This window comes from Phycodurus eques, unplaced genomic scaffold (assembly GCF_024500275.1).
Source record: "Phycodurus eques isolate BA_2022a unplaced genomic scaffold, UOR_Pequ_1.1 contig_106, whole genome shotgun sequence".
Classification (NCBI taxonomy): domain Eukaryota; kingdom Metazoa; phylum Chordata; class Actinopteri; order Syngnathiformes; family Syngnathidae; genus Phycodurus; species Phycodurus eques.
Window position 1 is genome coordinate 47,840 of NW_026904103.1, and position 24,531 is coordinate 72,370.

The 24,531-nt window shown below is 43.4% G+C and overlaps 1 pseudogene; it reads right to left on the minus strand.

The window, feature by feature from the left end:
* Positions 1-20,475: 20,475 nt before the first annotated feature.
* LOC133398385 (programmed cell death 1 ligand 1-like) lies at positions 20,476-21,354 on the minus strand (annotated as a pseudogene).
* Positions 21,355-24,531: the final 3,177 nt, after the last annotated feature.

Consider the following 24,531-nt stretch of genomic DNA (forward strand, 5'->3'; position numbering starts at 1 on the left):
GCGCAATATTGGGATAACAGAGGAATGATTACGTCAACAGGGAAGCCAGTAACACATGCTGAATTACTTAAACAATTATTACACGCAGTGCAACATCCACGAAAAGTGGCAATTTGTAAATGTGTCGCACATACATCTGGCACTGACAAGGTTTCGAAAGGAAACGCATTTGCTGACAAAGCCGCGAAAGAAGCAGCCTATAAACCATTTTTAGGTTTAAAAAAAACAAATTAACAACAAACCTTAGATGACCAAACACTAAAAGACATGCAACAACAAAGTCCACAACAAGAACGCAATTATTGGGAAAAACAAGGTGCAAAACTACAAAATGAAATTTACATTAGCACAGAAGGGAAACAAATACTTCCAAAGAACCTATTCAAATGGGATGCTATATTGAGCCATGGTGTGTCACATGTCTCAACCGGAGGGATGGTGGCACAGATACATCGACACTTTACAACCTATGGTTTCAATTTATATTCAAAGAATTATTGTAGAGCATGCATGATCTGTGCACGACATAATCCGCAAGGGCAATTGCGACCTACTAGAGGTAAATTCCCAGTGCCTACATACCCCTTCCAATGCATTCACATGGATTACATAGACTCACCCCTCATTATTCTCATTATTCTCGGGGACTTTAACAAAGCTAAACTCAACCACGAACTCCCTAAATACAAGCAGCACATCGACTGTCCTACCAGGGAAAATAATACTTTAGACCACTGCTACACTACGGTAAAAAACGCATACCGTGCTATACCTCGTGCAGCCCTGGGCTCGTCTGATCACTGCTTAATTCACTTAATACCGACGTACAAGCAAGTACTTAAATGTGCGAAGCCTACAGTGAAAACAGTCAAAAAGTGGACCAATGAAGCAAAGATGGAACTTCAAAGCTGTTTAGACTGCACAGACTGGAGTGTCTTTGAAAATTCAGCTGGCAGCCTGGATGAATATACGGACACTGTCACATCCTATATCAGTTTCTGTGAAGAGGTTTGTGTACCAACAAAATCATTTCGGACATTCAACAACAACAAGCCGTGGTTCACTGCTAAACTTAAGCAGCTTCGCCAAGCTAAGGAAGATGCATATCAGAGCGGGGACAGGGCCCTGTATAATCGAGCTAGAAACCAGCTTACTAAAGAAATTAACATTGCAAAGAGGATCTATGCAGCAAAGTTGGAAAAACAGTTTAGCGCGAACGACTCGAAATCAGTCTGGCGTGCATTCCAATCGCTGACTAATTACAAGCGACGATCCCCCCAAGCTGAGAACAATAGCACACTAGCCAACTACTTGAATACCTTCTATTGCAGATTTGAAAAGGACAGTTTCACTCCACACACCCACCCGGCCGCACCTGCGACCACAACCACACCTCTGACTTCTGCGTTAACCATCCATGAACAGGATGTGAGACGCATCTTCAAACAACAGAAGATTAACAAAGCAACAGGACCGGACCATGTGTCCCCATCCTGCCTCAAAGTCTGCGCGGACCAGCTCGCTCCAGTCTTCACTCAGATCTTTAACAGATCTTTGGAAATGTGCGAAGTTCCATCCTGCTTCAAACGCTCCACCATCATTCCAGTCCCCAAGAAACCTGCAATCTCTAGTCTGAATGACTACAGGCCTGTCGCTTTGACATCTGTGGTCATGAAGTCCTTTGAACGTCTCGTGCTGGACCACCTCAAGAGTGTCACAGGTCCCCTGCTGGACCCCCTGCAGTTTGCCTACCAAGCGAAGCGTGCAAAATCCTCTCGGACCGTCTGCACCCCGGTCACCGGCTCTTCCAGCTCCTTCCCTCAGGTAGGCGCTACCGATCAACGCAAACTAGAACTAGTAGACATTCCGACAGCTTCTTCCCTCTTGCGATCAACTTCTTAAACACCTAACCTATAATTCCATTACAACAAGCTGGCAATTTTTTGACTTGAGTTCGTTGTCACATTTCTGTGGGGCCAAATATTTATTACTTGTGCACTCACTGTAGTTGTCTCGCCATGCTGCACTATTTGCATATACTGGCCACTCATGCCAGAGTAGCATCTGCTCCATTTGCACACTGATTGAGGAGTATCTGTAACATTTGCACAACCGACATTGTCCCAGATGATCGCACTACTCGTCACTTTAAACCGCATACACTCCTTGAAGTCTCAGCGCCCTTTGCACAATGGTCATTGCACCGGACTATTGCAATATTAGTCGTTCGAACTGCTCTAAGTGCTAGAGGACTCTGTATCTTTTTGCACAATTGTTTTTTGTCAATGTCTTTATGTCCCCAAAGTGTTCTGTAAATTGACTGTTTGTTGTACTAGAGCGGCTCCAACTACCGGAGACAAATTCCTTGTGTGTTTTGGACATACTTGGCAAATAAAGATGATTCTGATTCTGATTCTGATTCTGATTAAGTCAAAGTGAGGGAAAGAAGTACTGTTTGGCTATCATAGATTCATTTTCTAAATGGATCGAATTATTCCCAACAAAATCACCTGATGCTCTGACTGTGGCAAAAGCACTATGTAAAGACATCATTCCAAGATATGGCATACCTGAAACCATTTACAGCGATAATGGGACTCATTTTGTAAATCAAATAATCAATAAAATAGGAGGGTGGCACGGTGGTGTGAATGTCACATTCACACCGTAGGTGTGAATGTGAGTGCGAATGGTTGTTTGTTTGTGTGTGCCCTGCGATTGGCTGGCAACCAGTTCAGGGTGTACCCCGCCTCCTGCCCGATGACAGCTGGGATTGGCTCCAGCACGCCCGCGACCCTAGTGAGGATAAGCGGCTCAGAAAATGGAGGATGGAATAAAATAGGAACCATGTTCCGCATCAATTTGAAAAACCATTGTGCTTACCACCCTCAGAGTGCAGGTCTAGTGGAAAGAATGAATGGGACAATAAAAAATAGACTGAAAAAATGTATGGAAGAGACAGGAAGGTCATGGACACAGTGTCTTGACCTCGTTAAAATGTACATCAACATTACAAGCACCACAGGTTTAACACCTTACGAAACATTGTTTCGAAGACCTTATAGACTTCCGTTGTTTAAACAAAAATGGGAACTTGATGACGAAACAAACTTAGCTGATTACATGAGAAAGTTGTTAGAGAAACAAAATGATTTAAAAGTATCTGCTGAAAGTAAACATGTTTCCCAGCAGGAAACCAAGTTGGTTGGACCAGGAGACTGGGTCCTAATTCGAAGCATCAAAAAGAAGCACTGGCATTCACCAAAGTGGGATGGACCGTATCAAGTGTTATTGACAAATCCAACAGCCCTAAAAATAGCAGAAAGAAATACATGGGTTCATTTAACACACTGTAAAAGAGTCATTTCAGCTGAGTACTCAAATAGGGAAGGTGAGCAAAAGTCTGATAACGGAGCGGGAGCAGATGTGTAGATTCTGAAAACACTTGCTGGTCAGTGAAGAAAAAAGACACCAACCCGTTTCGTGAGAACTCAGCAGAATGGCACACCCACGTTGGTTACGACATTCGATAAGTTGTTACGTAGCAACTTTGGCTACTATGGTGTTGGTTTTGTTTATGTGGTACATGGGACGTCCCACCCTAAATGATACAACCAATTTTCTAGATAGAAAATCACCTACCAGCTGGACTAATATGACGAACCCAATAATGAAACATTTTGAATCATTAACTCGTATCAAAAGGAGTACAGCTGATGATCAGAACTGAGGGCATGGCCTCCAAACGCGGCAAACCGGTTTAATATTTTGTGCCCCCCAAAATCAAACTGCTTTAATCATAATTCCATATGCGGCTCTCACCAATGATGCTCAAGAGAATGGGCAGAATTGGGGATTTGGATATGACCGGTATGCAACTATAGGCTTTGGATGGGAACGCCTCATTGGTGAAACAGGTTATCATTGGTCCAGTTGGTCACTAAAAACAGCAAAAGAACATAGAAAGAAGTTTAACATAAGCAAAACGGCCCATCGTTTAATCTTGAAATACAAATCAAGTCACCCAGTGTGTTTGATGATGAGCTTGTGGGCATATTCTGGCGGAAAAGATCCCCAATTCCGAGTAGCATTGTGTTATGGGAACCGTGTTAAACCAGAAATGCCATTGAAAACTTCAAAGAAAGGTGGACAAATTTTAATGGTTAACAACATAACTACTGATGATTGGTTCCTTGTTGTCACAGGAGTTTCAGGACAAAATAACAATTGGTTACTATTGGTGGAACAAGCAGCAAATGTAACGAGAAAAGACTGTGTGGTTTGCATGGGTCCCAGGCCTTTGTTGTGCATAGTTCCCGCACAATTATCACAAGATTGTATGATTCCATTAATGAACGCTACTGTACCAACTGAGAGGTGTAAATCATGGGATCCTATATATACCGTAACAAAAGCAGATAAACACAAACCAATGTTTTCTAATTTAGGACCACCGAATAATTTTACTTGTATAAACATGATAAGTAAAGGCAAAAAATTAGGACCACTGAACGACACACAGTGTAAAGTAACCTTAAAAGTCGGACCAAAGTTTATGCCAGTATCACGGAGCGACATCTGGTGGTGGTGCGGAGATGATAGACTGTTTGATAGATTACCTAAAGATATATCTGGATTGTGCGCTGTTATCACTTTGATATTGCATGTGTCAGTATACCCTATGCCTGTTCAAGATTTAATGGAAAGGGCACCAATGTTTTTGTCCAATCTAGAACATAGACAAAAAAGAGATTTATCCTGGCAGAGGCAAAATTATCCAACATAAAACATACATCGACGCCATAGGTGTTCCTCGTGGGGTTCCTAATCAATACATATTAGCTGACAAAGTTGCAGGAGGATTTGAATACTTCATATGCTGGTGGTGTACGATTAATAAAAATGTTGATGGGATAAACTATATCCACTTCAATGTACAGAGATTAGGAAATTGGACTCAGAGTGGGTTGGAAGCTGTGCATGAGCAGCTCAAGGACGTTCCAAAACCGCATAGCTGTCGACATGCTCCTCGCAAGAGAGGGAGGTGTTTGTGGTATGTTTGGAGAACAAACAATACTGCTTTAGATGGCAGCTGGACCAGAGCCATTGATGGTCTACGGACCTTCAATCAACACTCCTTGTGGGACAGCTGGATGGACGTTTTTGGGAAATACAAAACCCTAATTTCACCAATATTGATATCAATTGCTGTTTTTGCAGCCATTCTGACATTGTGTGGATGTTGTTGTATCCCATGCATTCGGGCTTTAATCAGTAGATGAATCACCACAGCAATTACCCCCATAGGGGAACCGTATGGAGCAGATGTATCCTTTATTATTGATAATGATGACGATGATGTTGTTTTACCTGATTTGTTTCCTGATCCAGGTGATTACGATGTTTAAACTACAACAGTCATGTGTGACAAGTTGACTCTGAGTGTAAATGTATTTGTTTCATAAAAATGATTCTACAGTTAAAAAATCGAAATGAAGTGACTAAAATGATATGAGAATTTGTGCAAATACATGATAAACAGGAGGGAAATGTTAAATGTATTGTAGAAGTTATCATTTATTTGCTTAGCTTGCATGAGTATGATGGACGATTTTGAGAAAGGAAGATGTCTCGCCTTCAAGAAGATGACTCAGCAGGAATCATCCGATGGAAGGGCGCCTTGACCAAGGACGTGGTCGGGGACGTGGCAGGTGTTGGTGCCATGTCTTCACCTTGAAACCCTACCCTTAGTGTGTTGTGTCTTGTAGCTTAGTATGTCTTGTAAAACCTCCCTATTTCAAATAAATACAGGAGCGACGGGAGAGATTGTTTAGAGCGTGTTGAGAGGCTGTAATCTGAACAATCTCCCATACGCCCTCCTTATGAGAAAAAGAAACCAGCGTCTTCATTCCTTTTGTGTCTATTTTTTATAATGTTGGGTAAAATAAATCCAACAGAATACCAGGTGCCGTAAGCTTTTTCACTTTAGATTCTCAGTGGAATCGTTTTCTTATCGGTGGTTGACCTTAATTATAATGCAGTCATTCACTCTCTTATGACTTACCGTCTCTTAATTAGGAGAAAGAATCTTCACGTACCTTTTTTTAAACATCCCGTTTCTCCTTTTCCGACACTAAAAAAAAAAAAATATAATCTATACACACATATCACTCTCTCTCTCTCTCTCTCTCTCTCTCTCTATCTATATATATATATATATATATATATATATATATATATATATATATATATATATATATATATTAGTATCACGTGATACGTCACAATTCTATCACATCAGTGCTTTTAATTGGCTCAAGGCTAAGGATACGAAGGTATGGATTTTTAAATGACACGTAATTATTGCACATTATTGTGTGGACCTCAAAGCCACGGTTTATGAACCTGAACCACTTCCGAGGAATACATTACAGTCGAGTGAATGGCAGTATTTGTAGGAGTAGATTCTTCTTCTTCTTTTCCTTTCGGCTTGTCCCGTTAGGGGTCGCCACAACGTGTCATCCTTTTCCATGTAAGCCTATCTCCTGCATCCTCCTCTCGAACACCAACTGCCATCATGTCTTCCCTCATGACATCCATCAACCTTCTCTTTGGTCTTCCTCGAGCTCTCTTGGCCTGGCAGCTCCATCCTCATCATCCTTCTTCCAATATACTCACTATTTCTCCTCTGGACGTGTCCAAACCATTGAAGTCTGCTCTCTCTAACTTTGTCTCCAAAATATCGAACCTTGGCTGTCACTCTGATGAGCTCATTTCTAATTTTATCCTACCTGGTCACTCCAAGAGCGAACCTCAACATCTTCATTTCCGCCACCTCCAGCTCTGCTTCCTGTTGTCTCTTCAGTGCCACTGTCTCTAATCCATACATCATGGCTGGCCTCACCACTGTTTTATAAACTTTGCCCTTCATCCTAGCAGAGACTCTTCTGTCACATAACATACCTGACACCTTCCTCCACCCGGTCAAACCTGCTTGGAACCGTTTCTTCAATTCCTGAGCACACTCACCATTGCTCTGGACGGTTGACCCCAAGTATTTAAAGTCCTCCACCCTTGCTATCTCTTCTCCCTGTAGCCTCATTCTTCCCCCACCACCCCTCTCATTCATGCACATATATTCTGTTTTACTTCGGCTAATCTTCATTCCTCTTCTTTCCAGTGCATGCCTCCATCTTTCTCACTGTTCCTCCAGCTGCTCCCTGCTTTCACTGCAGATCACAATGTCATCTGCAAACATCATGGTCCACGGGGATTCCAGTCTAACCTCATCTGTCAGCCTATCCATCACCACTGCAAAAAGGAAGGGGCTCAGGGCTGATCCCTGATGCAGTCCCACGTCCACCTTAAATTCTTCTGTCACACCTACAGCACACCTCACCGCTGTTCTGCTGCCCTCGTACATGTCCTGTATTATTCTAACATACTTCTCTGCCACTCCAGACGTCCGCATGCAGTGCCACAGTTCCTCTCTGGGTACTCTGTCATAGGCTTTCTCTAGATCTACAAAGACACAATGTAGCTCCTTCTGACCTTCTCTGTACTTTTCCATCAACATCCTCAAGGCAAATAATGCATCTGTGGTACTCTTTCTAGGCATGAAACCATACTGTTGCTCGCAAATACTCACTTCTGTCCTGAGTCTAGCCTCCACTACTCTTTCCCATAACTTCATTGTGTGGCTCATCAACTTTATTCCTCTATAGTTGCCACAGCTCTGCACATCACCTTTGTTGTTAAAAATGGGCACCAGTACACTTTTCCTCCATTCCTCAGGCATCTTCTCACGCACTAGAATTCTATTGAACAAGCTGGTCAAAACTCCACAGCCACCTCTCCTAGATGCTTCCATACCTCCACAGGAATGTCATCAGGACCAACTGCCTTTCCATTTTCCATTCCATTTATGTCTCAAAAGTGTTCTCTGTCAATTGACTGTCTGTTGTCGTAGTGGAGCGGCTCCAACTACCAGAGACAATTTTTTTGGAAATTCATTGCAAATAAAGATGATTATGTTTCTGAAGAGTTGGTGACCAGGATCTGGAGGTTCCGAGAGGATTTTGCATGCTCTTGTCTGAGTTTTGGCAGCGTGCAAGTTCTCAAATTCTCGAGTGTGTTTACTTTTCAAAATCTATGATCTGATCACACATTTGTAGTGTTGAGAATGAGTTCGCATCATCCACACAAAAAAATCCAAAATAGACCAGCCAACAATTGGAGAATAAAGATGACGCGATCCGCTCGAGATATTTTTAAGCGAAATATGATATTTTATAAATATAAAATGTATATAAAATAATAAAAAAATAAAATGGATACACACATATATCTGTATATATTGTCAGATTTCTCTTACCCGCAGTCGGGAGAAATGTCCTGACCGACTCTCCGTTTAAAGGGTCGAGCTCCCCCCTTTTTCCCTTGCCGGCACCAACACCGTACGCGCGAGGGGACGAGGAGCTATTAAGCCGGTGTCGAGATGAATTCGCCTAGGTGTGCTAACTGCCTTTAGTTTTACGGAGCCAATCCGGTCTGCCCTCACTAATCACCCCTTGATGAATAACCGCACCGAGTGAAAGGGTAATTAAAATGAGTACTCCATTTTTACAGCAGCTTCATCCCTTAAAAATCGTTTGCACTTGTTAAAGACCTAGTAAATTTAACAGTCCTTGTTAGGACCGTACGGATTTGTTTTTGTATTAAGCCGAAGTGATATAGATGAGTTACTCTCTTAGGAATAGTAATACGATCCGGTGGTATTGGTATCGTCGACGTTCAATCACTTATAAGAGGTTGAGTGTTAACATTGAGACTAATTCTAATTATAAGAATGACAAAGATATAATAAAATTAAAGCAAGGTATTTATTTCAGTGATTACATTAGGTTAAATTGATAATATGAGAGTCAGGGTTTGTAATATAAAATGCACAATAATAAGAATAATAAAAATGAAAAGAAATCGAAGTAGTTTAAAAGTAATCAGTCCTAAAACAAGTATTTACCTTTTGAGTGAGCTTTAAGGAGTGATCAAGTCCTACGGAGCCGTAATGCCAATTAATAATAAGATAATTTGGACATAAGAATACCTGAACAGCTGACTAGCTCTTTACCCTTATTCACGCAATGTCAATAGCGGTTCTATTAGTTACCTTATTATAATATCCTTTTAGTCTTACCCAATTAAAGAGGAAGATTCAAAAATGAAGTCTTCCTGCCAGCCTGTCCCTGATCATTGCGATGGAAAAAGAACAAATGGTCTCCCTACCTCAAGAGAATCAGGAGCCCCGTTTGTCAGTGTGAGGGGTTCTTATAACCTCGGTTCCAACCTTTCAGTGTCCTGACTTTTGACCTGAGTGGAAAGCACCTATCTTTCCATTACTCATTCAGTGTCCTGACTTTGGCCTGAGTGGAAAGCACCTATCACTTTATTACTCATTCAATGTCCTGACTTTGACCTCCTTTTTGCTCACCCAAAATAGGTTCACAGTAAATACAATCGACTACAAGCATATTTCATGTCTTGTAGGCTCTTCAATAAATTCATTCAATGACAAGCATATTTCATATGTCTTGAACACAACCAATACACTTCATCACATCACGTTAATCTCTAAGCATTCTGCAATACATGTGTATATGTTAATTGTCAGTTAAATGTATATACATTCATGTGAATACAATTCTCTCATGCATTTCAACAGGTCCGTGCTTACTTCATAGAGCATTCGTGTGCTTCGTTGCCTGAGAGAGACAACCTTACACAGGTTACAGTCTTTTCATAAAAGCTGTTCCAAAGCATTGTATAATAGTAATACAAAAGTAAGAATAATATATAACAGCCTTACTAGGCTTGATGTACTTTTTATCAATGATTTCCAAAAGAACATCTGAATTATAACATCACAGAGAACATCAAACTTATCTCAAGGATATAAAATCAAGCAATTGATTATATAAGCAGTTGACCTCAGTATGTGTTTGTTTACTATGACAAGGATTTTTAATAGTATTGATATTTATAAGAAGACTTATGCTTGACCTGGCGACTCTTACTTTGTGATCTAATTTTGGTTTGTCAACCTCTGGTGGTTGAACCAGGAATTGAAACCTGAATTTGGTTTGGCAGCCTCTGGTGGTTGAACCAGGAATTGAAACTGGGGCAAAGCTCAATCACATGAACCCAGCCACATAAGCCAATTACAACCTTTTGTACCATCGCTTATATGTTTGGCTTGGCCGCCCACTCGACAATATATATATATATATATATATATCTATCTATCTATCTATCTATCTATCTATCTATCTATCTATCTATATTAGTATCACGTGATACGTCACAATTTTATCACATCAGTGCTTTTAATTGGCTCGAGGCTAAGGATACAAAGGTATGGATTTTTAAATGATTAGTAATTATTGCACATTATTGTGTGGACCTCAAAGTTCGCATCATCCACACAAAAAAAATCCAAAATAGACCAGCCAACAATTGGAGAATAAAGATAACGCGATCCGCTCGAGATATTTTTCAGCGAAATATGATATTTTTTTTAAATATAAGATTTTGCTTTTCAGGTAACCATGTGGCTTATGGCCATACTACCCTGAGAAGGCTCATTGTGTGGTAGAGTGGCTGCAGGCGTGGAGGTTTGGCACAGCTGCACTCGTTAGTGGAGCATGAGCAGTACAGGCAGCAGGAGCTCTGTGCTCCTCCGGCTACCTGTTACTTGTGTTTGTTGATTGTTTTTTTTGGTTTTTGCTTTTTGTTTTGGTTTTTTTTTTTTTTTTTCTTTGTGACCTTTTTCCTCCTCCCAGCTTCCCGCTGTGGAGGACTGTTTTGATTTAATTGTTTTTCACCCCTTCAGGTCGAATGGACGGATTGGTTGTTGGTCAGGACAGGCTTGGAGACATGAGGCAGGTGAACAAGATGGATTCGGGGCGAGGAGAAGGTTTGACGGGTTGCAGTGGTTCGGTGAATAAGAATGTCGTGACAAAAAGGTATGAGAAAGATTTAACATTGATTCTTGAAATTGACAATGGTGATGCCATTACTCCATTAATATTAATTAGGGGAGCGGCTGAAGTATATGGGAGCATTACAGCATGCAGGGTTATTGCAAAAGATAAATATGAAGTGACTGTTAATTCTGTTAATGCAAAGGAGAAACTGCTCGATGGATTTTGTATTGGGAGTGCCAGAATTCATGGCAGGGAAGTTGCCTCTGATGAGCTGGTTGTTTCTTTTATGGGGCTGCCAGCTTATCAGAATCAGAATCAATTTACAGAACACTTTGGGGACATAAAGACATTGACAAAAAACAATTGTGCAAAAAGATGCAGAGTCCTCTAGCACTTAGAGCAGTTCGAACGACTAATATTGCAATAGTCCGGTGCAATGACCATTGTGCAAAGGGCGCTGAGACTTCAAGGAGTGTATGCGGTTTAAAGTGACGAGTCGTGCGATCAACTGGGACAATGTTGGTTGTGCAAATGTTACAGATACTCCTCAATCAGTGTGCAAATGGAGCAGATGCTACTCTGGCATGAGTGGCCAGTATATGCAAATAGTGCAGCATGGCGAGACAACTACAGTGAGGGCACGAGTAATACATAATTGGCCCCACAGAAATGTGACAACGAACTCAAGTCAAAAAATTGCCAGCTTGTTGTAATGGAATTATAGGTTAGGTGTTTAAGAAGTTGATCGCAAGAGGGAAGAAGCTGTTGGAATGTCTACTAGTTCTAGTTTGCGTTAATCGGTAGCGCCGACCTGAGGGAAGGAGCTGGAAGAGCTGGTGACCGGGGTGCAGGATTATATCGAGGATGATGATATCCTGGAGAAACTACAGGCTTGGGGAGTCTCAGCAGTCTCTGAGGTGAGGAGGAGAATGTGGCCGGGAACGGACATTGCGGACGGTACAAGGTTTGTAAATGTGAAATTCACCACCACTGTACAGTCTCTGCCTTACTCGGCTAGGTTTGTCACAGCGGCAGGTCTAGAGTACTTTCGTGTGATTCACGATCGACAGGTTAAAGTTTGTCGAGGGTGTCTCTCTCCCAGCCATGTGTACAGGGACTGTCCCGAGTTTCTGTGTAGGAAGTGTGGAGTCCAGGGGCATTATGTCCGCGAGAGTCAGGTGCCCAATTCGCAAAGGTGTGATACATGCAGGCAATATTTTCCTCTCTGTGTTTGTGAAAAGGGGAAATTAGATGGTGGAATCCCTTGTGCCCGGGCTGCTGATGCCAAGTCCTCCATCCTCGCTGTTTCGTCTGGATCGCTGGCTGCTGGTCTGGGGGAATCAACTATGGCACGTTTGCTGGTGGAGGCGCCTGTGACGGTGGGGGCTGGAGGTATTGTTCCTCGCCCTACTCCTGAACGGGGGGGGGAAGAAATCCCTATCCCTGATGCCGGGGTGGCAGAGGCTTAAACCTGAGATGGGGGTGAGTGCTGGGCCGTCTCCACTCTCTGCTCATGAACAGGAGGAGGCGACTGTTGAATTTAGGCGTACTCCTAGGCCGACGATTAAAAGTCCTAAGCGGAAAAAAGAGCAAATACAGTCTGTGTCTTCTATTCAGAAGGGAGGCACCTCACAGAACAGTGAGGGGAGGCATCAGACTGGGCTCTCAGGAGGGGATGTTTCGATTGAGAGGCTGGCGCGTTTTCCCGTGTCACAGCTTTTGCCCCCTCGTATCACCCGTTCGTCTGCCACCCTAGAACCAGTCCTGGACTCAGATGAGGGCATGGAGGTTGATGTGATGGAGCGGAAGAAACGGCAATGTGAAGGGACTGGAAAGGGTGGGCTTAAAAAATTTAAGTAGACTCGACGAGTCCATCTTTTCTTTTTTTGCTTATGATGAATTTTCTTCTAGTGTCAGCAAATGCCTGTGGTCTTCGTAGTGACCATAAAATTCACAACATTATGTGCCACACCAAGTGGGATATTTTGTGCTTGCAAGAAACTTGGTGGGAGGGCGAGCACATTAAGAAAATAGAAAATATGAAGCTTGGTTCGCTTCACGTGGCATTAGGCACATCAAGATCTTGTGGGGTTGCCATTTTGACGAAATGCGGCCCCTTAGGTCATCCCATCCTAGTGCATGCTGACAATCAGGGGAGATTCATTATGGTAGAATATGATGGACCGTTGAAGTTCCGGTTGATAAACATTTACGCTCCCAATGTGGAGTTAGATAGGAGGGACTTTTTCCTGCATGTATTCTCCTTTGTGACTGATAGAACCTTGTTGATTGGTGATTTCAATACATATCTCAGTAAACTGGATGTCAGTGTAAATAATGTTTTTAGGACTGATGTTAGCAGGAATTGTCTTTTAGATCTGATGACCGGTAGTAATATGGTAGAAATCTGGAGGACTTTAAATCTAAGTCGGCCAGTTTTCTCCAGGGCGCGGGTTGTCCAAAATGAACTGAAGCAATCACGCATTGATCTCTGTTTAACATCAGCCTCTCTTGTGCAGAATCTGGATAGGCCACTGTACACATGGTCGAGTCAGAGTGACCATGCGTTGCTCTCCGTTGAACTGGTACTTGGGGGGGAGTCGGAGGACCGGCGGGCTTTGGGTGCTAAACAAGAAATGTAGAGGTGCGGTCCTTAGGGCGAGGGGCGCAATACGCAGTGGAAGGGGAACGCTCCACTGCTTTTTTCTTTGGACTCGAGAAAGCAAAACAGAGTAAGGCCTATTTTAATTCTTTAGTGTCGAGAACTTCAAATAAGGTGCTAACGGATGTAGGGCACATTTTGGAGGAAGTAGAGCGTTTTTACGGAGATTTATTTGCGTCACAACGCACCTCAAGTAATAATGCTCTGGAGGCAGTTGGTGCTTTAAATAAGGCTTTGACCCAAGAGGATATGGAATGGTGTGATGCTCCCATCTCTGAAGCAGAAGTTTTTAGTGCGATATTGTCATTGAATAATCACAAAAGCCCGGGGAGGGATGGAATAACTGCTGAATTTTACAAAGCGTTTGTAAGCCAACTCACGCCCATCTTGCATAGGGTTTTTACAAGTATGCAGACATTCGATCGGGTTGCCCCGACTTTCAGCGAAGGTATTGTCGCACTGATTTTTAAACTGGGGGACTGTACAAATCTTGGTAATTACAGGCCCATTAGTTTGTTGAACAGTGACTACAAGGTCCTCGCGAAGGTTTTAGCGAATAGGCTTAAAGCGGTGATAGGCAATATTATTTCAGAAACACAAACATATAGTATACCATGCAGGGAAATTGCTGACACAATTTTGACTCTGAAATATTTGATCAAACAGATGAATGACACTGGTGGGATCCATGTATGCATTGATTTTGAGAAAGCATTTGACAGAGTTGAGCATGATTTCTTATGGTTGGTTTTGAAGAAGTTTGGTTTCGGTCAAATATTCATAGGATGGATTCAGAGGTTATATTTGAGTGCTTTTAGTAGGATTAAAGTCAATGGGTTGCTGACTGGCCCTGTGAGGCTGGGGAGGTCGGTGAGACAAGGATGCCCTTTGTCCTCACTCCTTTACAGCCTTGTGGCGGAACCGCTGGCTGCCATGCTCAAGCAGAATAATGATATTAGGGGTATTCTGACACCAGCAAACAATGAAGTTTGAATTCTTCAATATGCAGATGACACAAATTTGTTCGTCAGGGATGTAGAGAGTCTTAAAATGGCTCTCCATGAACTGAATGTTTACTGCCAGGCCTCTGGCGCAAAGATAAATACTAATAAGACGACGATGGCTGTGTTTGGTGCGACGCAGGCTACTCCTAGCACCTGGGGTTTTCGTGAGGCCGGGAACAGCTACAAAGTCCTGGGAGTCTTGTTGGGTAAGCTTGCGGAGGTATGTAATAGGAAAACATGGGAGAACATTTTGAATAAAATAGAAAGTCAACTTAACGTATGGAGGTTGAGAAATCTAACCCTGAAAGGTAAAGTCCTAGTGATAAATGCTTTGTGTATTTCAAAGTTGGTACATGCCCTGACTGTTACTGATTTGCCTGGTGACATTTTGAGTAAGCTCAAGGCAATTTTCAGCCGTTTCATGTGGAAGAGAGAAAAGGGTTTGGTGAGTCATGCTACGCTTATAGGGGATCACGGAGCGGGTGGTTTGGGGTTGATTGACATAGACACAAAGAAGAAATCTTTACGGCTAAAAATCATTAAAAAAATGTTTGGACTTGTCCTTCACAGCCCCGTGGAAGGACTTTGTTATACCCACCCTGCGGGGGTTGGGGCATTTTGGTGACTATAACTTATGTCAAATGTTGCCGAGGTCATTGTTCCCAACCCAAGATCCTTTTGAGAGGGAGGTTCTGGAGGCCTGGTGGGCGCTCAGGCCATGGGTGAGAGTAGAGCCAAAGTCGCTGCAACAATTGCTGAAAGTCCCGCTGAGGTTCAATCCCGATCTCATGGACGGAGGGCCAGGGAGTGGGGAGAGAATGTTCAGCGATACCTTTGAGAGGGCAGGAATAAGAACTATTGGGGATTTATTAGATGGGAGCGGGAACTATGACATTGTCAGGGTTCGGACTCTGTTCCGGTCGCGGGGAGTCCTTTTCCGCAGAGCGGTTGTTTTGCGCTTGGCTGGAAGAATCAGGGAATCCACACTCCGGAATTGGGGGTCTTTTTTGGAGGGTTCACCCTCTGGAGGGGACCCGGGGGCGGAGCGGGATGTAGGTTTTGTGCTGGTCGACGGGACAAGGTTTTTTGGTTTGTCGGAGTGGAGCACAAAACGACTTTACAGGGTTTTAATAGCCGGAGTGTTCCGGAGACCTGCAGCGGAAAGCACATGGACACGGACATTCCCTGCACTGACCATTAAATCCATCTGGGCCAACATGTTCAATTGGTATAATGCACCAAAGGTCAGTAATACTGACTTCAAATTTCGACACAGAATAATTTTCCCTTGCACAACACTCAATGCAATTTCTCCTTGCGTTTATAGCAGGGACTGTGTGGTGTGTAAAGAGGCACCCGAGGACTACGAACATCTTGTCCTCGGGTGCAGAGCCGTCCGTGAGTTCCGTTCTAGGTTGGAGGATCTCGCAAGGAGGCTGGGCCTGAGACTTCCCCCACCGGTGGCACGTGAGGCTGGTGATCATGATGTCGGGTTTTTCCTTTTTGGTTTAGTCTCATCATCTTTCTCGTCGTCATTATCATTGCAGGCCATCAATAGACCAGCGATCCGGTTACTTCTGTCCATTGCTCGTCACACGGTCATCGTCACGAGGAATATCTACTTGCATGACAAGGGCACCGGCAATCATTGGGCGATCTTCAAGGCTCAAGTTGAATCCCACTTCACTCTCCTACATGCCTGCTCTGCCAGCCGTTTCGTGGACTGTATAGCAAAAAACAATGGGCTTGTGAGAGTTTCGCCGACTTGTCACCTCACTTTGTTTTTAGTTTTTTGATTACATGTACATATTGTAAATAATGCATTTTTTGATTAAAAAAAAAAAAGCCTGATCTCGTCCGATCTCGGAAGCTAAGCAGGGGCGGGCCTGGTTAGTACTTGGATGGGAGACCGCCTGGGAATACCAGGTGCCGTAAGCTTTTTCACTTTAGATTCTCGTGGAATCGTTTTCTTATCGGTGGTTGACCTAAATTATAATGCAGTCATCCTCTCTCTTATGATTTACCGTCTCTTTATTAGGAGACAGAATCTTCAAGGACTTTTTTTAAACATCCCGTTTCTCCTTTTCCGACAGTAAAAAAAATAAAATAATAATAAAGATGACGCCATCCGCTCGAGATATTTTTAACCGAAATATGATATTTTTTAAATATAAAATGTTGCTTTTCAGGTAACCATGTGGCTTACGGCCATACTACCCTGAGAACGTGTTATCTCTACTCAGCGAGTGTATACTCAAACTGCGCCGCAGTAAGGGGGATGTCACTCGCCGAGCAGCAGAGTTTCGAGGTGGGAGGGTAAAGAAGGCTGAGTATGTGAAGAACCAGGTAATCAGAACTAATTGATCAATTAAGCGCATCCAAAGAAGAATGGAAATAATACCCCAAATGGTTCCCCATACTATTAATTTAGCCAATCGCCAAATCCATATCTTCTTACTTTTATTCTTCTGAAGGCTAATGACTAGGTTCATCACGTATAAGGCCATGGCTATTGCCAGTATACCCTCCAACACCACCGCTCCGTAAATTATCTCAAAGACTTTCATTGATGTTACGTCTAAGACTATCCAGCATGTTAACAAAAATGTCTCTATTACGCCTTTGGGTGTTTTATAATCAATTATTATTCGGCCATGCATATACACAACGAACATGCCGAGTCCGAAGGTATAAGTACAATACACAAATCTTAAAACCAAAACTTTAACTATAGCTATGGCACAAATGATGATCTGAGTCACTTAATTAAAATGCCATTGTCCAGTACAGTAATAGATCACCCATATTGCTAAAATCATCCAATATTGAAGTTCATTACTCACATTCTGCAAAGCGCCTGGCTCGATGCGCACTCTTCCACCACGAAGTTGGAACTGAGGAGGACAGCGCCGCGTGCCAGCCTTTATACTCGCACAGGCTCCACCCCCTCCTTGGTTTCTTCATCCTTGGCCATCAGACACTTCCGCTTTGGCTCCTCCCCATTCTTGCGCAGCTGCATGTAGACCTCTTCAACGACGTTTATTTTTGGAAGCGTCCCCCTCTTTCTGTACTGCCCAAGCATGGGTTTTCCTTGTTGTCCTCTTTTGATGATCGCCACAGTTATTGCAGCCACAGTTATTATTGTCCCAATAGCAACCACCATCCTATATCCTTGGCCAGGTCAAGTAGCCAAGAACCTATATCTAGGCTTTCTTTCACAATCTCTACCGCAGTTGTGACTAGGGCTATGCCGACTTATTTGATATTTCCCCCCAGAACCTTACCTACTCTCTCATACCATTTACAATTATGTCGTTTATCGCCACGGCCGCATGACAACCAATGTTCATAGCGTTCGTAGCATGTCCCGTTGTTTTAAATTTTATTAAAGCCTACCCAGTCGAAACCTGTTATTTCTTTCCCTTCACATAAGCTCTTCCGGAACGCATGTCCCTCGAGAATCTGTATTTCAGGGTCAGGTTTGTATGGAATATAGCCTTGGGCGTTACCCTGGTTAATTGTCTTTTGTTGACCGTAATCTTTCTGCCATCGCGTGCAATATTGTCTGTCTTCAGCCTCATGTCGTATCCACTGATTCTGACTATTCTTAATCCATACCGCTCCCTCTATAGTAGCGTAATTTCTATCTGGATATTTATCCCTACAGTGCTCCTTAAATCTTGGTACACTGTCACACGGTTGTCTCGCTAATTGTATAGTACAATTATTTTTTGGTTTATTACAAGTCATTACCCAGGGTCTGGGGTTGGCATAAAGATCAACTCCTCCACCACTTATTCTTGAATAATCAGGCCACAGATCTTGTTCCTTAGAGTATACTGTTGTCAAATACTGATACTTAACCCAATAATTTTGTGATTTGTTTCAGCACGGAATCACGAACTGTTGTAACTCTTTCTGGTTAAAACTCCACCAAGTCTTAGTTTCGTCTCTCGTGTGGTATTCTTTCCATGCTTGCAAAATTCCTTTGACTGTGTCATTCTTTTTCAGGCTTGTACAATTGTAAATCCACTTGGTAGAAAGTGCTCCTATTTCTTCTTCCAAAGGACATCTAGGTGAGGTGCCCTTTGTCCATTCTTTTCCATGAAGTTGCTCAACTATTCTCAGAACTACACATTGATCCAGTTTGTGGAAATCACTGTCGGGCACTGAGAGCAAATCCATTGGGGTAGGAAGTCGTTGATAATACCATCGCGTCACTCGCGGTACTAACTTATATGATGATTCCTTCCTCTCAGCAATCCATCTGGACGCACGCACTGGTCTTATCCATGTTAAGGAGTTATTCAGCCAGGGTTCGTAGTCCACTTCAATTCCTTGGTATTTTAGGTTACCCACAGACTGGATAATCAGGCTTACAAATTCAGGTGCAATGCATTGGAGATACATTCCCCTATAGGCCAATATATGGAAATGGTAGGAACTGTTGGTTTTCTTACCAGTATTCCATAGACGGGGGTGTAGAGAAGGAGTTTCTTGCATCAACTTCTGCTGACACTCTTTAATTTTATCTTCCGTGGAGTGTCGCTTCCTCGGAGGCTTCTTTTTTACTCTAATTTCCAAACCATTTCTATAAGGCGTCGGTGTTACCTTAGTTGGTTCAGTGGTTGAGGATTCTTGACCGTCCTTTTCCATGGATGGTTGGTTTGCACAGGTGAAAGTCAAACAGCTCCAGCATGGTTCCCATCTCGGGCGCACAGTGGTGCAAGTACGATTCAGGGGTGCCGCTATGGAAACGATGTCCCTGTTGGCCGCCTTGGGTATCCAATATCCTCCTGAGCCGTCAGGCAGACCTGCGCACTGTTCGTTGGTATACCACATTGGTTCCGCGTGACCTATTTGGAGCCAATTTTTCCTAACCTCTCTTTTCTCACTCTGTTCTAAGCACAGCACAGTCATCTTGATAATAGGGATTCCCTTAGTCCATTGAGCCTGTTGAACAATATGTGTGGTACACACCTTCTTGGTCATCGCTGGGTATTAGGTGCAGTTCCTCAGCCATGCTCTTAGGTCCTTTCCTCCTTTCCGTATCTCCAAGGGCCCTGAACTATTTTTGGGAGATTTGTTACAATCATTAATTGTGTCTTGTCCTGTGCCTGAATCGGATCTATTATCCTGTTTCCAATATTCCACTGACGGTACTCGACGAACTTTCCAACATGTTTGATTAGTTATCTTTGTAGTTCCGTGTCGGATAGTAGTCAAATCCAAAAGATCATTTTGTTTGAGTTCATACCGAGTGTTAAGGTTCATCATTAACATCAGTATGACGTACATGATGATACTGCCGCACGCTAAGATACCAATACGTTTCATTCTCCTCCTGTATTTGAGCCAAAATGTCCGTGGTGTGTTATAACGGGGTATTTCATCTTGCCTGAATGCGTCCCATTCTTCATCTTGGTCGGGTTGTTCATACATGGTTTCTTCCGATTCTTTTCCGGTCGGTGTCTCATCTGCATTTTCTTTTTGTTTTATCTCTCGTCCTAAGTTGTGATAAGTATGAACTGGTTGTTTTACCTCTTGATGTTGTGACAAGGGGTCCTTCACAGTTCCTGGCTGGGGAGTATTATAATGCGGGTTAGGGGTATCATAATGCGGGTTAGGGATATCGTAATGCGGGGTGTCAGTTGTCCGAAGGTTCCTCCCTTCCATCTTCCTGCCTGGTTCCCTTTCCATTCGATTAGTTAGTCTGTTGCATTCAATCTTCTCCTCAGCTCTGGGTTCGGTCATGCTTGTTCTTGGTTGCGACTGTTGCTCCCTTCTGGCAGTCCTTACTTTTAATTGTTCCAATCTTACTTCCTTTTTATACTCGCTCCGCCCTCGAGTTCGAGATTGGTTCCGGTAACTTGAAAATTCGTCTGGTCCTTGAAGCCCAGTCGGGCTTACTATTCTTTCCAAAGCCTTTTTGGTGCAGATAAATTAGCACTATTATGAAGCCAATTAGTGCAATTCTAATAATCGCGCCTACTGCTGCACTAATTACATCTACCTTGTGCTGGTTCCCCTTCTGTAGTTGTGTGTCTTCCGGAATGAGAAAAGATGTAGAGGAGCCGCTACTGTTAAAGCTACACGTGTAGTTGTTTTTCTGCGATGATGCCACCCGTATCTGAGTGGTGATTCTGAAAAGGCGGTCTTCTGTCAACACAACGGTGGTGCTGGCGTTGAGTTCTCGCTGGTGATTGTCCTCCCAGGTGACCGTAGATTTTGGATAGCCCTCAGACTGACAGGTTAGCACGAGCTCCCCTTCTTTTGCTGTTTTGAAAATGTTTTTGGTGACCGTTTTGAAAGGTGCAGTCACATATAACTTAATATCCTTATAGTCAGCTCCGTTTGTTGTCCCTATTATACATTGGTAGGTTCCCGTGTCATTGATGCGAAGCCTGGTTACTTGCAACTTCGCCCAGCCATCTTTAATCTGTTCGGTGAGCAGTCTGGCGCGACCCTGGAAGTCTGGATGTCGGAAGGAGGCTTGTTCCTGCCTGCGATCCATACGGTACACTTCCCGAGATCGAGCCGGCGAGATCCAGTGCCAAGATACCGTCAAATCCTCGTATGGATGCTGAGACAAAGGGAAGAACCGGCAGCCCATCACCACGTCTCCTTCCAATTCGGCTTTATATGAGGTTCGCTCCGCGGTAGTGGTTCACAAGACCTGGAGACATGGCTGCTTAGTCCACTTCATTTAGATTTTGTTTTGTTATTTTCTTCAGCAAAATAGTTATTTTACCTTTCTCTGCTTCCTTGGTTGGGGTATCTGGCTCTTTTTCTTATGGCTTGAATATCTGTCCGGTCCTTGGAGTCCATCGGGCAAATATTCTTTTTAGCAATCCAGTTGTCCCTCTTCTATCTCATCCAGTTTACGGGATAAGTAAGACACATCGGCTGATAAAGCGAGCAGCCTCCCGGTAGTCTTTGGTATGAATTCTTCTAATTTATCGAAAAGGGCTTTCTGTTCTACAAATGCAGCATGATGCTGTGTCACTAGAGGTGTGATCTCCTCCTGTTCTTTTTGTATCACTTGTAGTGCTGTTAATGTGAGCCTTAGTGCAGTTGCTATGCACATCGCTCGTTCCTCCAATCTAGCAGTACGAGCTTCCAGGTCATTCAGCTGATCCATTCCTTTCTTTCTTCGTTATGCTGTGTGAGACTGTGCCGCATTAGGGATTCGGCACCAGTTAACTTGCTTTGATCCCATTTATATATTTACTCTCACATAGGCCCCACCCCTTTAAGGGGTGTCTCTTATAATTCAATTGTCTTCAATCTAATTATATCTTCTTTATCGTATAATTCTTGCAATTGTCAACAACATTTTTCCAATTATGTCTTATATAGAAACCTTTTGCCTTTCCAATTTAATTACGGGATTTTCTGAGTCGCGCACTTAATTCTCCTTCTTTAGGTTTTTAATCTTCCTTCGACGAGGAAGATAACTCTTCGCTTGGTCTTTTCCACAGATGAGAGAGCCGTATCTTAAATATTTCGTCACCAACCTCAATCGTTTGTGTTCGGCGGCCTTCCTCTGTTTCCTGTGCCTCCTTTTCTGGGGAGGATTTCCTCGCGGTAGGTTGCCGTCGTTTATTCTTTTTGGTCTTTCCTGGCGTCCAATCCTCATCTTCTTTTGAAGCGCTTTTTTTCGCTTTCATTACTTGTCCTATTTTCCTCCATCTTGGACTTCCATATTTCTTGGGCCATATTTCATTATATTTTGGGCATCCTCTCAGCGACTGATGTTTGGTCCTATTTGGCAGTATATGCCCGTCCCCATTACAACCAGGGTGGGGGCACCTTGTCTTCCTTATTTCAAGGTGTTCTTTTAGACTATAAATCTATTCATCTTTGTCCTCTGAATCGTTTGAGGCAGTTTCGATTGGCTCTTGCCAATTTTCTAATTCCGCTGTTGCCGCTTCTGCTAGTGTTAACAATTCTGTCCTTCCACTTAATTCACTTAAGACCCTCATAGGGCTTCGACTTAAATCTCTTTCCCTTCTTCTGACGGTTGTTCTCACTGACAACTCCATACCTAGGGAGTATATTCCTTCATAGGGTAACATGGCTACTCTGACTCTGACTTCAACCCAATATTTCACTGCTGTTTGGGCTGGAATCACCAGGTGAGGTGTCGCTGGCCTCATCTGGAGTGTGGCAACCTTCTCTTTATACTCCAACCTCTTGGGGGCTTCGTCCAACAACGTTAGAGGGGTATCTTCTTCTTTTCCTTTCGGCTTGTCCCGTTAGGGGTCGCCACAGCGCGTCATCCTTTTCCATGTAAGCCTATCTCCTGCATCCTCCTCTCGAACACCAACTGCCATCATGTCTTCCCTCACGACATCCATCAACCTTCTCTTTGGTCTTCCTCGAGCTCTCTTGCCTGGCAGCTCCATCCTCATCATCCTTCTTCCAATATACTCACTATTTCTCCTCTGGATGTGTCCAAACCATTGAAGTCTGCGCTCTCTAACTTTGTCTCCAAAACATCGAACCTTGGCTGTCCCTCTGATGAGCACATTTCTAATTTTATCCAACCTGGTCACTCCACGAGCGAACCTCAACATCTTCATTTCCGCCACCTCCAGCTCTGCTTCCTGTTGTCTCTTCAGTGCCACTGTCTCTAATCCGTACATCATGGCTGGCCTCACTACTGTTTTATAAACTTTGCCCTTCATCCTAGCAGAGACTCTTCTGTCACATAACACACCTGACACCTTCCTCCACCCGTTCCAACCTGCTTTGACCCGTTTCTTCACTTCCTGACCACACTCACCATTGCTCTGGACGGTTGACCCCAAGTATTTAAAGTCCTCCACCCTTGCTATCGCTTCTCCCTGTAGCCTCATTCTTCCCCCACCAGCCCTCTCATTCATGCACATATATTCTGTTTTACTTCGGCTAATCTTGATTCCTCTTCTTTCCAGTGCATGCCTCCATCTCTCTAACTGTTCCTCCAGCTGCTCCCTGCTTTCACTGCAGATCACAATGTCATCTGCAAACATCATGGTCCACAGGGATTCCAGTCTAACCTCATCTGTCAGCCTATCCATCACCACTGCAAAAAGGAAGGGGCTCAGGGCTGATCCCTGATGCAGTCCCACGTCCACCTTAAATTCTTCTGTCACACCTACAGCACACCTCACCGCTGTTCTGCTGCCCTCGTACATGTCCTGTATTATTCTAACATACTTCTCTGCCACTCCAGACTTCCGCATGCAGTACCACAGTTCTTCTCTGGGTACTCTGTCATAGGCTTTCTCTAGATCTACAAAGACACAATGTAGCTCCTTCTGACCTTCTCTGTACTTTTCCATCAACATCCTCAAGGCAAATAATGCATCTGTGGTACTCTTTCTAGGCATGAAACCATACTGTTGCTCGCAAATACTCACTTCTGTCCTGAGTCTATCCTCCACTACTCTTTCCCATAACTTCATTGTGTGGCTCATCAACTTTATTCCTCTATAGTTGCCACAGCTCTGCACATCACCTTTGTTCTTAAAAATGGGCACCAGTACACTTTTCCTCCATTCCTCAGGCATCTTCTCACGCACTAGAATTCTATTGAACAAGCTGGTCAAAAACCTCACAGCCACCTCTCCTAGATGCTTCCATACCTCCACAGGAATGTCATCAGGACCAACTGCCTTTCCATTTTTCATCCTCTTTCATTCCTTTCTAACTTCCCCCTTACTAATCATTGCCACTTCCTGGTCCACCACACTTACCTCTTCTACTCTCCCTTCTCTATCATTTTCCTCATTCATCAACTCCTCGAAGTATTCTTTCCATCTAGCAAGCACACTGCTGGCACCAGTCAACATATTTCCATCTCTATCCTTAATCACCCTAACCTGCTGCACATCCT